Source organism: Sebastes fasciatus, chromosome 8 (assembly GCF_043250625.1).
Source record: "Sebastes fasciatus isolate fSebFas1 chromosome 8, fSebFas1.pri, whole genome shotgun sequence".
Classification (NCBI taxonomy): domain Eukaryota; kingdom Metazoa; phylum Chordata; class Actinopteri; order Perciformes; family Sebastidae; genus Sebastes; species Sebastes fasciatus.
In genome coordinates, this window is record NC_133802.1 from 30,871,488 (window position 1) to 30,885,865 (window position 14,378).

At 39.6% G+C, this 14,378-nt stretch overlaps 1 protein-coding gene across 2 annotated transcripts in view; it reads left to right on the forward strand.

Moving 5' to 3' along the window:
• Positions 1-514: 514 nt before the first annotated feature.
• rerea (arginine-glutamic acid dipeptide (RE) repeats a) overlaps positions 515-14,378 on the forward strand; it is a 187,730-nt gene continuing 173,866 nt past the window's right edge. For both annotated transcript variants that reach the window (XM_074644997.1, XM_074644998.1), the window contains exon 1: positions 515-812. The gene's annotated coding sequence lies outside the window, so the exon portion shown is untranslated. The remainder of the gene's footprint in view (positions 813-14,378) is intronic.

Below are 14,378 nucleotides of genomic sequence, written 5' to 3' on the forward strand. Positions count from 1 at the left end.
CCCAATCATTGTCCAGTGGTGTGTGACGATATGTTTACAGTTGAACTTTTGAGAACCCCTCAACTGTTTCTCACCCAAATATTAAGACTTTTTCTTGTAAAAGTTATGACTTTATTCTCTCCTCTCTCTCTCTCTCTCCTCTCTCCTCTCTCTCTCTCTCTCTCCTCTCCTCTCCTCTCATCTCCTCCTCTCCTCTCTCCCTCCTCTCCTCTCCACTCTCTCCTCTCCTCCTCCTCTCTCCTCTCCTCTCATCTCCTCTCATCTCCTCTCATCTCCTCTCTCTTCTCCTCTCCTCTCCCTCTCCTCTCCTCTCCTCTCCTCTCCCCTCTCCTCTCCTCTCTCCTCTCTCCTCTCCTCTCTCCTAGCTGTTCCCATCTTTGTCCAGTGGGTGACGATATTTTACCAGTTGAACTTTGAGAACCCCTCAACTGTTCTCACCCTCAAACATGAAGAAGGATGCTGTCATGCTGAGTTGCCCCTCACACACACACACACACACACACACACACACACACACAACACACTATAGTCTGAGAGCATTCAGAGCAACGATTACTCTCCTCTCTCTCTTTATTATCCTCAACTCCATCACTTATGACAGCATTGTTATATCAAACGTTCCGTTATAAGAGGAAGATAACACATACAGGTGTCTCTGCAGCAGCTGCTAGTGCTGCTCTGTAGTGTGTAGTGGCTAACTAACGTTGGCTAATTGCCCTGCTGGCTGCTGCTGCTGCTGCTGCTGCTATTGTTTGTTGTTGCAGTCTCTTCATCAAACAAAATCACAGATGTTGTAGATCAAGCTCTTCAAGGTAAGTGCTCTGAGCTTCAACCATCTTATCTTACCATCTTACAAATGTGTTTGTGAACGTTGTGACTGTTATTTGGCTAATTTAGCCTATTAGCATCCTGGCTAGCTAGCTAGTTAGCTGATAGACTTGTTCCCTTGGTTACTATGGAACGTTAGCGGCTAGTGACTAGCACTGATTAAAAAGGTGCCGTCTAATGTCTGGACACAAACAAGCTCGTTGACACCGGTTAGCACAATGCAAACACACACAAACATGGTTTCATTTTATTAAACGCGCTGTGGTGTTTTAACGTGCATGTAACGTTGCAGTGCCTCATTAGAAACGGTTTCTCTTTTTGAATCACCCCTGTTGTAGTAGCTTTGCTCCAGGGAGTAGACGGAGCCCGTTTCAGCTATTGTCATTAGCTCATGTAAACGTTAGCTTAGCTTGGTGAAGCTAACTTGCTGTCTTTGTGTGCTTTGACTTACTGAATTATTGTAATGTAGCAGTGTGTACATGGTGTGTTATGTGGTTTTAAGCTTTACACTGGATAATAATGGCACATTTATGGTGACTTTATTTGGAGACAAAGATGCAAGGCTTGTAAATAATGTTCATGGGAGAACATTTGTCAACAAATAGAAACATGAGCCCTTTCCACCTCTGGCAGCCTGAGGAGTTCACAACATCTGAGGAGTAGTGACTACATAAAGGTGCAGGGATAGTGCTGTTTATAGTATGGAGGACCACAAGAGTCACAGAAATAGTAATACAATGTAATTGATTAATAACTAGTTGTACAATAAACATGCATTAATAAACTTGTTTACAAATATATTTATTGAACTATGAATAAATGCACTAAACTACAAAGTAATTCATTATATGACATTTTAATGGGCAATAAAAAGAAGAATTATAAAAATAATTTACAAATGAAATATGGACTCCACGCGTTCAAGTGTGTGCTTGACTTACTGAATTATTGTTATGTAGCAGTGTGTACAGTTTGTGGCTATTTATTAGCTTGGTTTTAAGCTAACACTGGACAATAATGGCACATGTATGGTGACTTCTTTTGGAAACAAAGATGCAAGGCTTGTAAAAATGTTCATGGGAGAAATTTGTCAACAAATAGAAAGTGCAGAATTGGCATGAGCACTTTTCACCTCTGGCAGCCTGAGTAGTTCACAACATTTGAGTAGTAGTGACTACATAAAGGTGCAGGGATAGTGCTGTTTGGAGTATGGAGGACCACAAGAGTCACAGAAATAGTAACAACATGTAATTGATTAATAACTAATTGTACAATAAACATAGGCATTAGTAAACTTGTTTACAAATGTATTTATTGAACTATGAATAAATGGACTAAACTACAAAGTAATTCATTATTTGACATTTTAATGGGCAACAAAAAGAAGTATAAAGAGAATTTACAAATGAAATATGGTGCCTTCAAATGTGTTTATTGATGCCTTCAAATGGGGTTGTGTTTACCGTGTTTATGAGAAGAGTCCATATGAACGCCCCTCTCATGTGGTATTCACAACCTCGTAACTGAAAAGTTTCTGAAAGCTCCGAGTTCACGACTTGTGACGTGTTTGTTGACGTTGTGAGAAATGGCGCAGCCCATGGAAGTTTGCCTCATTATGCCTTTGCATTTCCTACATTATGTTACCCACTGGTTAGCTTGCTAAATTGTTAGCCTCTGTGGCTTTGAGACGCCAACAGTAACGCTAATATTGCCAGTTGCTTAGAAGCAGTGTTCTTCACGACTTAACCACTTGAACGCCACGCATATTGTGTACACGACTTCCCATGTTGTAAACACGAGCTCACGAGTTTCATTTCAAGCCACCATACAACATGTGAAGTTACAATAATTATATTATTACACGGATTTGTTGAATACTCAATTCTGATCACGGCATTCTGCGGTCTGTTATTTCTTTATAGCAGACTGTTGCTATGAATAACAGACCGTTGCTATGGACGCAGCTCTGATGTCGGACTCTGGAGGACCGTTTTTGTGTCAAATTATTAATTTCTTTAGTAAGTAGCCGTGTAATAAGCGGGATAATGTACAGCTAGCGGGTCATTGTTGTGAAAGAAACCCCTTCAGGGAGACCGCTTCGCTTCCGGGTGCAGCATCGCCCCGTCGGGGTTTCATTCACAACAATGACCTGCTCGCTGCACATTATGCCTTACTTAACTTATTATGCACTAAAAACATTATTTCCTGGCCGCCGCCATTTCTGACAACATCAACAAACACGTCGCAAGTCGTGAACTCTGAGCTTTAGAAACTTTCCACTTAAGAGGTGGTGAATATAACATGAGGAGGGCGTTCATATGGATTCTTCTCTTAAACACGGTAAACACAACCCCATTTGAAGGCACCAATAATTCATCAATAAATAGTTCAAATTAAAAAGGGATTTACAAAAACACCATAAAACAGTCATCATCTAAAAATACATTAATGAATTCATAAATAAATGATTTCTTTTTATAATTCTTTTTTTTGTTGCCCATTAAAATGTCAAATAATTAATTAGTTTGTAATTTAGTCCATTTATTATTACTATATACAGTATTAATGCATATTTTTATTGTACAATTAGTTATTAATCAATTAAATGCTTTATTACTATTTAAATGACTCATTTGGTTCTCCGTAGTGGAGTTGTGAAATTGAAAAATAGTAAACAAAAGACACTCTTTGGCTGCACACACCATGCATAATCTGTCCTTTTAGATGAGATTCCAAAGATGGTTTTCTATTCATGATAGTATCTGTAACTTGAGGCAGAGCCATTAATAGCTGGTGATTTATATTTATTGAGTGCTTATGACTCACTGCCGACTTATGACTTGTGTGCCTTACAGGCTACATAGCCCTGCACCATTGTGGACTTCACCATAGCTAATGAATATACACTGTGCACAATGATCAAAGGCGTGAGCGGCATTTGATTTGCTCCATAAATGCCAAGCTATTTTCAGTCCACTGAAAGAAAGTAATTTAATGTTGACAACAAAGCCTGCATTTCCTTACTTGTCAGAATATAAGGAAATCTTTAATAACCTGACACAGCATTGCATTGTAAAACATAGTATGTTTAATGACTGTAAACAGATTAACATGGACACGTTTTGGTACTTTACTCTAATTACCTATTGCCACCTGTTCAGGCTCCTGATAATGTCATGACTGTGTGGAGAGAGGTCACTGAACTGAGAAAGTTCATCATGTCATGTCTGTTACACACACTGTGGTTAGCAATAGAGGGTTAGGTAAGAAAACACACACATACATGAGAGGAATACTGCAGCAATATTTGTACACAGTTTAATACAGTTAAAAGATTAACAACAAGTAATATTTCTTTCTTGCTTTGAAAATATACACCACAACATATTTAATCCGCTTTAGATTTTACTGGACATATCCTGTATACGGCTGCAACTAATTAATTGAATCGATTGGTTGTCATCAACTATTTAATGGTCAACTATTTGGATAATCAGTTAAACGGTTTGAGTCATTTTAGTAAGAAAAAAAAGTAAAAAACTCTGATTCCAGCTTCTTAAATGTGAATATTTTCTGGTTTCTTTACTCCTCTGTGACAGTAACCTGTTGAGTTGTGGACAAAACAAGACATTTGAGGACGTCATCTTGGGCATTAATCGACATTTTTCACCATTTACTGACATTTTATACCAAGCAACTAATCGATTAATCGAAGAAATTGTCGACAGATTAATCTCCGATTAAAATAATTGTTAGTTGCAGCCTTAAATACATGCAAAGATTTGTAGCTCAGATTGTACAAAAGGTGGTGCTGTGATGAAATCTTTGCATGTATTTAAGGCTGCAACTAACGATTATTTTAATCGGAGATTAATCTGTCGACAATTTCTTCGATTAATCGATTAGATGTTTGATCTATAAAATGTCAGAAAATGGTGAAAAATGTCGACCAGTGTTTCCAAGATGACGTTCTCAAATGTTTTGTTTTGTCCACAACTCAAAGATATTCAGTTTACTGTCATAGAGGAGTAAAAAAACGCATATAATATTCACATTTAAGAAGCTGGAATCAGAGAATTTTTACTATTTTTCTTAAAAAAATTACTCAAATCGATGAATTTATTGTCAAAATAGTTGGCGATTAATTTAATAGTTGACAACTAATCGATTAATCGTCGTTAATCATCATTGCAGTTGTGACTAAAGTGGCATCTTCATACACCTTTTTAGCTCCATACATTGTGCATATATATATATACACTTAAAGAAGTCTATTATATTTATTATTATTTTATTATATTGTTGGTCATAGGTGCTTAATATCTATGTATATTTATAAAATATTTATACACCTATTTTTCCACTACTTGTGTACATAACAGTCCTGTCTAATCTTCACCTTTATTTGTCCAGCTTTGTTCCTATAGCTATTATTTAGAGTTCTGTATGAGTATGCTTAGAGAAATGCATAAAAACCAGAGGCAAACTCCTAATAAATCTGATTCTGATATGGCACATCTGATGTTTTGGTAGCCTTTCCTGCTGCCAGTAGCTCAGCAGTTGTGATTTAGATTTTCTTAAACTACCACTTAGACTGTAAACTTGCTAGGTTTGGTCACGGAGGTCTGCCATTACAGGCTATACGTTGATTACTACTTCAGCAAAGCACCGACAGAAAGCACCTTAATGTTTGGTTTATAGTTTCTGTAGGAAGATCATTTTTCAGGTTCGGCCAAGAGGATGATTTAGAATAGCTTAAAACGGTTGTGGTGTTCATTTTTAATGTATAAAATGTTCTTTTTAAATCCACATTATCTGGTTAGTTCAGGGGTCAGAGGAGGTCAGGGTGTTTTACAGTGTTCCAGTTTGCTCTCAAGAGCAGCAGCGGGTAAAATGACTTTGACTCACATATCCAGTGACACACCCCATCCATCGGATGTTAATCTGGCTGTAGCTGCAGCAGAGTAATGATAAGAGAAGTGTAATAACCCTGCTATTTTCCTTTAATGACTAATGTGTGTTTGAGTAATGTCAGCTCTCTGTGAGTAATATTATGTGGCAAAGAGAAGGCCAGACAATGTTAAGGAAAATCCCTTTTCACTGACACCTCTTTTGTCGGATGATTTGTCAATACACATGCCCGGGAATTCAATGTTTACATGCTGCGCTCGAGCGGCATCTTGCTGTTTTTCACTGAGATGCCGTCGCTACATCTTTCCTTCGCCATGAATTGTCATGAAAGATGATTCCCCCCCCCATAACAATGCCCGGGTCTAGTCTCAGAACTACTTCATGCTGAATACTGAGGCATTGTGTTGCAGTACGAGACGGTGCTATATAACCTGTCAGCGGTGTGGCAAGCCTGTATTTTAAAAGGGGCATTTTATTCTCAGCGAGGCTATTGTGTTTCAAATAAAGGTGATTTGGTGGATTTACTGTGACGTTTTGCTCAAGGATTTCATATACAGTATGAAATTATGTTGGCAGGAGAGGTAGCTGAGCAGTGAAATGTCTCCTTGACAGAGCCAACAGCACAGGGAATGATTTGTAATAAAGCATCTTTAGACATTTGTAATGAAGAAAATGTTTTGCCTTGTATTTATTAGGGCTTGGATGATACACCTATCTCCTGATTCGATACTATCACGAAACTTGGGTGCCGCTTCAATATGTATTGCGATTAGATTATACGATTTATTGCGATTTTTGTTAACTTTTTTAACACTAGACCATGGGAAAAAGTTGAATCTTTGACTTCTAGGGACTTTTTCTTTGGAAAATCTCTAAATTAATACAGTAAAGATGTTAAATTTTCAGTATGTATGTAGTCAGAGATGTCCTGAAGTCAAATATATTATCAGGCATTATTTATAAATAAATGTCAGTATATGGGTGCTCTACAGTTGTAGCGTCGGCCCATTTGACCACGGAGATGAGAGTGACGGCCGGCTTGACCCTGCACGTTACCGTGATATGATAACGTTTCCTGTCCATGACAGAGTTAGCATGCAGCTTTAGCTGTGATGTCTAGCTCTGCTTTTCCTGCAATGTGTGAAACCCAAAGTGTTTCCATACTTTACTGGATGTGTAGTGTTTACCACGTTGGATTTAAAATGTGAGAGTGCAAGTCGTATCCACACGGACCCTCCGCCGTTTTCTACTTTCTCGTTTCGGCTCGCTGCGGTTTGTTTTGGTCGATGGATACGTAACGGATATGACGTCACGTTACTCAGACTACAACAATAAAAACTTCCTTCTACCTCTGCTTAGACTGAAATGAAGCAAATATATCGATTCTGGCATAAAACACATAGCAATACACCCTTGTATTTATATTCAAATCTGGTGCAAAGACAACACAATAGGGAAGCAAGTGGATCAACTGATTTAGCTTTTTTTTTCCTGTACACTGCTTGCTTGATATCGGTTGCATTGCAAGATATCTGGCTGTTACATAGAAAATTAATGCTCTGAACAAAGGAGCAATGTTCGCTCAAAGACCTCTTGATGGGCCATTCAAGTGCTGTATATTCATTAAAAATAACAATCTGTCAGCACTTACTGACAGCACGCACAACAAGCCAAGCTCTCTTTTATTGTTCTCCGAAGATGTTTTTCAGTTCCCGTGCCAAGAGCTGGGTAATTGGCTGTAGCAAAGCCTTGCATGTGTTGTTTTAAGATATTGGACTGACACGCACAGGGCACACTGGCAGAAATGAGGCAAGCACACTCCCCTCCTCCTCCTCTTCCTCCTCCTGGCTTATCCCGGCAAGTCAGAGGAGGCAAGATGCTGGATGTTTTTTTGTGTTCTTTGACAGCTTCCCTTCACCTCTCATAAGAGGAGATCCAAGCGTGCTGCATCATATCTCATCTTTGTTTGATTCGGGCCTAGCTCTGCAGCTCCACAATTGTGCCAAGGAGATAGCATCGGCAAACGCTATCCGTGTTAACAATTGTGAGCTGTCTTGCTACATACTGCTGGTGGTATTTGATGTACCAGATGTGATGAAATCTGCTTCTTTTTTTTTGGCTGTGGAGCTCATGCAGCCGCGTTGAAGTTGGTCTCACTTCATCCTGCAAATGCTGCTCCTTTCTGTGTCTTATTGGGCCGGCTTGGTGTGGAGAATTCACATCTTAACTGATCAGGCACATTGTGTTTTGTGTTGTTGCCAGCCTCTTGGCAGGTGTTAGGTAGAGCGACAAATATATCTCCATATTTTCCTTGTTCAATTTTGTTGGTGGCTTTGAGGCTTTGAGACTGTATAGTGCTGCAACTCAACACATTTCAGCGTCTTCTGTGATTTATGTCGGGCTGCAAGTAACGATTTCATTGTGGATTAATCTGTTGATTATTTTCTCGGTTAGTTGTTTGGTTTATAAAATGGTGAAAAATGTTGATCAGTGTTTCCCAAAGCCATCTGGGTTTTTTTTTCAGAATGATTACAGCTTTACCAACTGTGACAGTGGCATGAATGTGCTCATACCATGGTTTTCAGTGCACTCAAATGACAAGTTAGTCAGCAAAAAGGTTGTGAGAAAGCGTCAAAGTTATTTTAAAACACAAGATGTTCGATACTGAGGGATGAATGTGATGCTGTACAAGATATAGGCCTATACAAGATTTGGGTTTTATTAGGGCTCTGAGACTGTAAAGTGCTGCACCTCACAGCATTTCAGTGTCTTCTGTGATTTATCTAGGGCTGCAACTAATGATTATTTTCATTGTTGATTAATCTGTTGATTATTTTCTCGATTAGTCGATGAGTTTGGTCTATAAAATGTCAGAAAATGGTGAAAAATGTGTCTTATGTGTCTTGTTTTGTCCACAACTCAAAGATATTCAGTTGTTTGTCAACTATTAAATCAATCGCCAACTATTTTGATAATCAATTAATTTGTTTGAGTAATTTTTTAAAGAAAAATAAGTCAAAATTCTCTGATTCCAGCTTCTTAAATGTGAATATTTTCTGGTTTCTTTACTCCTCTATGACAGTAAACTGAATATCTTTGAGTTGTGGACAAAACCAGACCTTTGAGGACGTCATCTTGGGCTTTGGGAAACACTGATCCACATTTTTCACCATTTTCTAACATTTTATAGACCAAACAGATCGAAGAAATTGTCGACAGATTAATCGCCGATGAAAATAATCGTTAGTTGCAGCCTTATCAGATAAGATTTGTGGCTGAGATTATTCAGAAAGTAGTGCTGTGTTGTTGGATGTTACAGGGACTGTGATAAATGCAAATGCATTAATGATTATGATTACATAAAAATGTAAACTTTTTTGATGCAGTCAGATTCTTTTTTTTGATGATTTTATGGATATAGCAGTGTGTTCTTTATACTATGACAGTTTTCCTAAAATTAAATTTAAAAAATTGCGATAAATCACCTTCCTTACTGTATTGCAATTTATCTCAATATATTGAATCGTATCCCCTGTATCATGATATGTATCACCGGATTCTTGCCAATACACAGACCTACTACATGAAGTAGTTTTGATTATAGTGACTGCAAAACTGATATTTTTTTGTCTCCTGTATCTGCCTTACACATTGTTAGATTTCTCATGCACTAATTATTAGTTAAAACACACACTAGCATGCAGACAATAGCATCTTTTTTTCAGCATTTGAGCAAGATAGGCTAATAATAGCACTTAGTCAATTACAGAGTCAAAAAAGCATGAATTGAAAGAGATCAAAAATAACAGTCAGCCATTTGCCATCTCGGTAAAAGAGGAAAATGAAATGGTGTAGGATCAGCTGGCTGGCCCCTGAGGAGAGGGAGAGAAAAGGGGGGAGAGTGATGAGGAGGTGGTAGAAGAGGAGGAAGGAGGAGGAGGAGGAGGAGGAGTGCTTTGCCGCTGTGTGTGTGTCAGTGCTGATTAGGTAAGAGATTGCCTCATGTAATGACACGGCATGGCGCTAGTGGTGCAGAAACACAAACAATGCATACCAGTGTTTTACTGCGCACACCCCCTGCAGCTGCCTGCCTGAAGATGTTTATATAGACGTATACTCTCTCTCTCTCCCTAGAATATTTCAACATCTTTTAGATGATGCCTTGTTTTCAGCGACACACACACATATATATATCTACGCCGTCCGGAAGCCAATAGCTCTTTTCTCCGTGCGCTCTCTTTTCTTCTGTAGCTCAGATGAAAGATGGAGGTGATTAAAGGAGAGGAGCACAATAGAGTCTGTGCAGTTTTCTATCAGCGCTTATTGTTACTATTGACAGCAGTATTTTTCAGCACAGTTATGTGTTGTTAAATAGGCAACATCACCTGCCAAACCTCTCTGCTGTGTGAGCTGAACCTTAAGCACACGGGATCATGTCATATTCTGTATTGTATTGGATCCATTATACACCGCAGTGTTAACAGAGTTTTCATCCATTAGCTTAGCTAATAATTAGGGCTGGGGATCATTTAAAAAATTATGATACCCTGCAAGTGATACTGATATCAATAGAGTACTTAATATGATACCTTTTTTTATCTACTTCATTTGATACCCACCATGTGAATGGAAGCATTCAGTTGTGTGAAATGCCACCACCGCATTTATTTTTATCAGACGCCACAGACATGTAGTATAGCTGTACAAATAACACGGCGCTCGACCTCACCACACCACAGACTGTATGGGTTGTAGCTGCTGCGGTAGTGGGGCCAATCACAAGCCGCATTTAATAATAAATATAAAAGAACACTTGCGGTGATTGGCTGCGAGCAACACCATACAAATAGTCATTTTTTTCTAGATCTGGGAATAAAAGGGATCAATTGCAGGGATCGTTTGACTGGAGAAGTTTCAATACTACTTGGCACTGGCTTATTTTGGTCAACACCTTTTTTAAAGATATTGTGTACAGATTAGGGCTTCGACCATTGCCATGGTATTCGACCTCCAAATCACTATTCGAAAGCTTTGTTTTTTATATATATATTTATTTATTTATATATATGTAAGTATGTAATAATTAATTATAAATCCCCAAATATAGCCCATGAAATAAGGAATAATCCTACAACATTATTCATTATTCATATTCAACATTAATTATTATTAGTTATTCTCAGACGGATATCGCTGTTTGTTGTGTGTAGCGGTGCGTGTGTGTACAGTAGTGCGTCAGCAGCACTGAAACAGGGGAGATGGAGACTGAGCCTGTTGCGTCGCGAAGCTTCGAATACCTTTGAATATTTCTCACCGAATCTTCGAAGCCCAAGAAATGGTATCTGGTGCGGCTGTGGCTCAGAAGGTAGAGCGGGTCGTCCACCAATCGAAAGGTTGGTGGTTCAGTCCCCGGCTGCTTCGGTCACATGTCGATGTGTCCTCGAGCAAGACACTTAACCCCAAATTGCTCCCGAAGGCCATAGCCATCGGTGTGTGAATGAATATTTAGATTAGATCCTGATGGGCAAAGTTGGCACCTTAGCAGCCTCTGCCATCAGTGTATGAATGTGTGTGTGAATGGGTGAATACTGACATGTAGTGTAAAGTGCTTTGAGTGGTACCGATACCCAGCCCTGCTATTAATAGACCTGCTTTAGGCTGTTGTATCTGAGACAAAATGTTAAGGAAGTGACACAGTGATTAAGGTGAACAGTCACTTTGTTGTAATTATCAGAGAGCCACTTTGATTAGCATGTTGTTGATTTAATTGATTGTTTTATAGAGAGATGTGTCAATAACAGCTGGCTATTGTCCAGACAAACATGTGTCTTTTGTCTTTAATTAAAGTGGCTGTAATGGATCCTTTCTGCGCAGGTCATTGATTTTCAACACTGTGGATGAGACGAATCACACGTACATCTTTTTTACAAAGTGCTGGTTGTGCTCTGTGGCCTCTGTGACTAATACGGGTATCGCACCGCCACCGATGTTGTGACTGCACATGAGGCACCGTCTGTTTGCAGAGCTGCAGACCTGTGACTGATGTTTTAATGGAGACGGTACGCGAGCCACTGGTGAGCTCAGGGGTTCATGCAGCCGCGAGGGAAATGACCCCGGCGGTGACATTATGGCAGCGTTCGCGAGGTGCCTCCGGTGAACCGTGCCCTTGTTCGCCCTTGCTCGCCCTTGCAGGTTAAGGCACACCTATTGAGCCCGCTGAGCCGTTTGGTTTAGGCGCTATACGGCTGGGGATCGAGCTCGGGTTTAAGGATGGACATCTTGTCTCTGTGCGTACCCCCAGTTCCAGCAGCCGGCGCCGAGAAAATGAGTTCTGAGGATTGGGTTTAGATTTGCCACTGTAGCACTTCAACTCTGATACACTCTAGCTACCATCAGGGGGAAGGCTGTCAGAGAGAGAGGGAGAGAAAACAGCGAAGCACAGCAGTGCTATCTAATAGATCAATTTGTAATAAATCTGTTGCCTCAAGCTGTTGGTGTTCGCCTCTACTCAGTAAAAGGTGTCTGCGTTTCTCAGGCAAGAAAATGCTTGTCAGGCAGGGGCATACAGAGCTATCAGTGAACGAGACGCAGCCTAAAGCACAGTAAATCATTTTCTCTGTGCTCGGTTTACATAGGTCGAAACACATCGCTCTCCTATCATTCCATTGGTCAGAAAAAAGGGGGGGTTTTCTAACCAATCGATGGGGGGGCCGAGCGCTGAAATGAGGAAGTAACATTCCCCTCACATTAGATTTGTTCAATATGAGCCATTAATCATGATGAAGGAGCTATTGATTAGGCTATCAGCCGAGGTTGGTCAGTTTATTTGCCAAGAGTCATTCCACATATGGCAAGCTGTTTTAACATTTAATAGCTAGACAGGATATTCATTAGAGATCATTTTGCCTAGTCAAAACTCTAATTCAAGATATCCCTAATTCTATTTTGACGAGGCCAAACTCTGATTCATTACAGATATCTACAATTCAGTTGCAGATATCCGCAACTGAATTATGACTAGTCAGAATTCCAGTTCAACATATCTTTAATTCCCCTCAATTCAAGATATACATTGTCCTTTTTAGATATCTAAAATTACATTTTGACTAGTCTTGACGTTGTAGATATCTCTAACTGGAGTTACGGATAGTCAAAATGTAATTACAGATATCTAGAATTAGAGTTTAGGTGAAATGAAGTTGCAGATATCTGTAATTACGTCAGAAAGGGGCAGGATGGGACGGGAGGTGGAAGCTATTCAAACATACTATGGCCCTGCACTGCAGCCGTATGGGTTTATAAAGTGTGTCTGGAGACAATGAATCTACAATACACTGTAAATTTCTATCACAACTCTCTAGCAAACAAAGCTCTCGTTGGCCACAGATTCCTCGATATGAGCTCTTTTTCTATTTCATGTCATTTTCTAACTATCTGATCCCAAGTTAGCAAAAGCTTCTGCTGACACTGTTCAGATGCTTTGTTGGGCCGATATCCAATGAGAAGCCCTGATGAGCAACTTCATGCACAACAACTCTGACTAGTCATAATGAGGTTTTAAGATATCTGTAACTGTTATTTAGGAGAGTCAGAACTGAATCACAAATATCTCTAACTGTCGTTTTGACTAGTCAGAAAGACGTTAACTGGAATAAGAACTCTGACTAGTCACAATGTAATTAGTCAAAATGTAAAAAAAAAAAAACGGTTTGCAATGTTCCACAATTTGAGGATCTGTTGAAGTAGCGCAGCTCCACGCAAAAAACAAAAAAAACCAAGTGGTAGAATTTGAAATGGCCCCATTATTATGACAACAGTTTGATCTTTAAGGTAACAAAAGAGCGGGCCTCTATAAGGACCACATGGGACCCCTCCTGCTCCTCCTCCACCAGCAGCCATATGGACCGTACTAATTGTGTTTTACGCCGACCATTTTCACCGATCCATCGGGGACTTGTGGAAAGTGCTGTAGCTATAATGTCACCAGCAGTGGGCTGGCTCATGAAAGAAACATTAGCGAGCGAGATGAGAAGACAGGAAGGCAATACACTGCGAGTCAACACAATTATTGATTTTATTCAAATGAAATCTCGGCTTCTCTGCTCTGAATCTCATGTTAGACGCCTTTTAAAGTGTGATTTCTATTGTTTCTTTTTCCCAGTTGCTGTTGTCGGAGAGCAGTTCAGCCTCACACATGCACTTTGTCAAATAAAAGCTCAAATTCTAGGCGTACTGCCAACGTATAAAGATGTTCTGCTCTTGTAATCCCATATATCTCCGAAGATGTTTTATCCCATTAATTCACATGATGATTTATCAAGGAGGTAGTTTATTCTGCTGATTCGGACCAGCGCCACATTTAGCCGGCTGTAATTGCTCCACAGAGAAATCGTCTATCATCCATCGTTTTGTTTTTGTGACGACACAAATGCTTGGATGTAAATGTGACATTCACAGTGTTTGTTTTTTGCCCTTCAGGCCAGGGATTGGTTGTAAAGCGTTTGAAGTGCTAAGTGTGACTGAGGAAAATCAGTGTGTGTTTTAATGTTTTTTTTTTATAATATGCAATCATGAAAAGGGCACATCTATGGAAATTAGATCCTGTGAAGGAGGGGAGGGGCGCTGGAGTGGCGGCGACG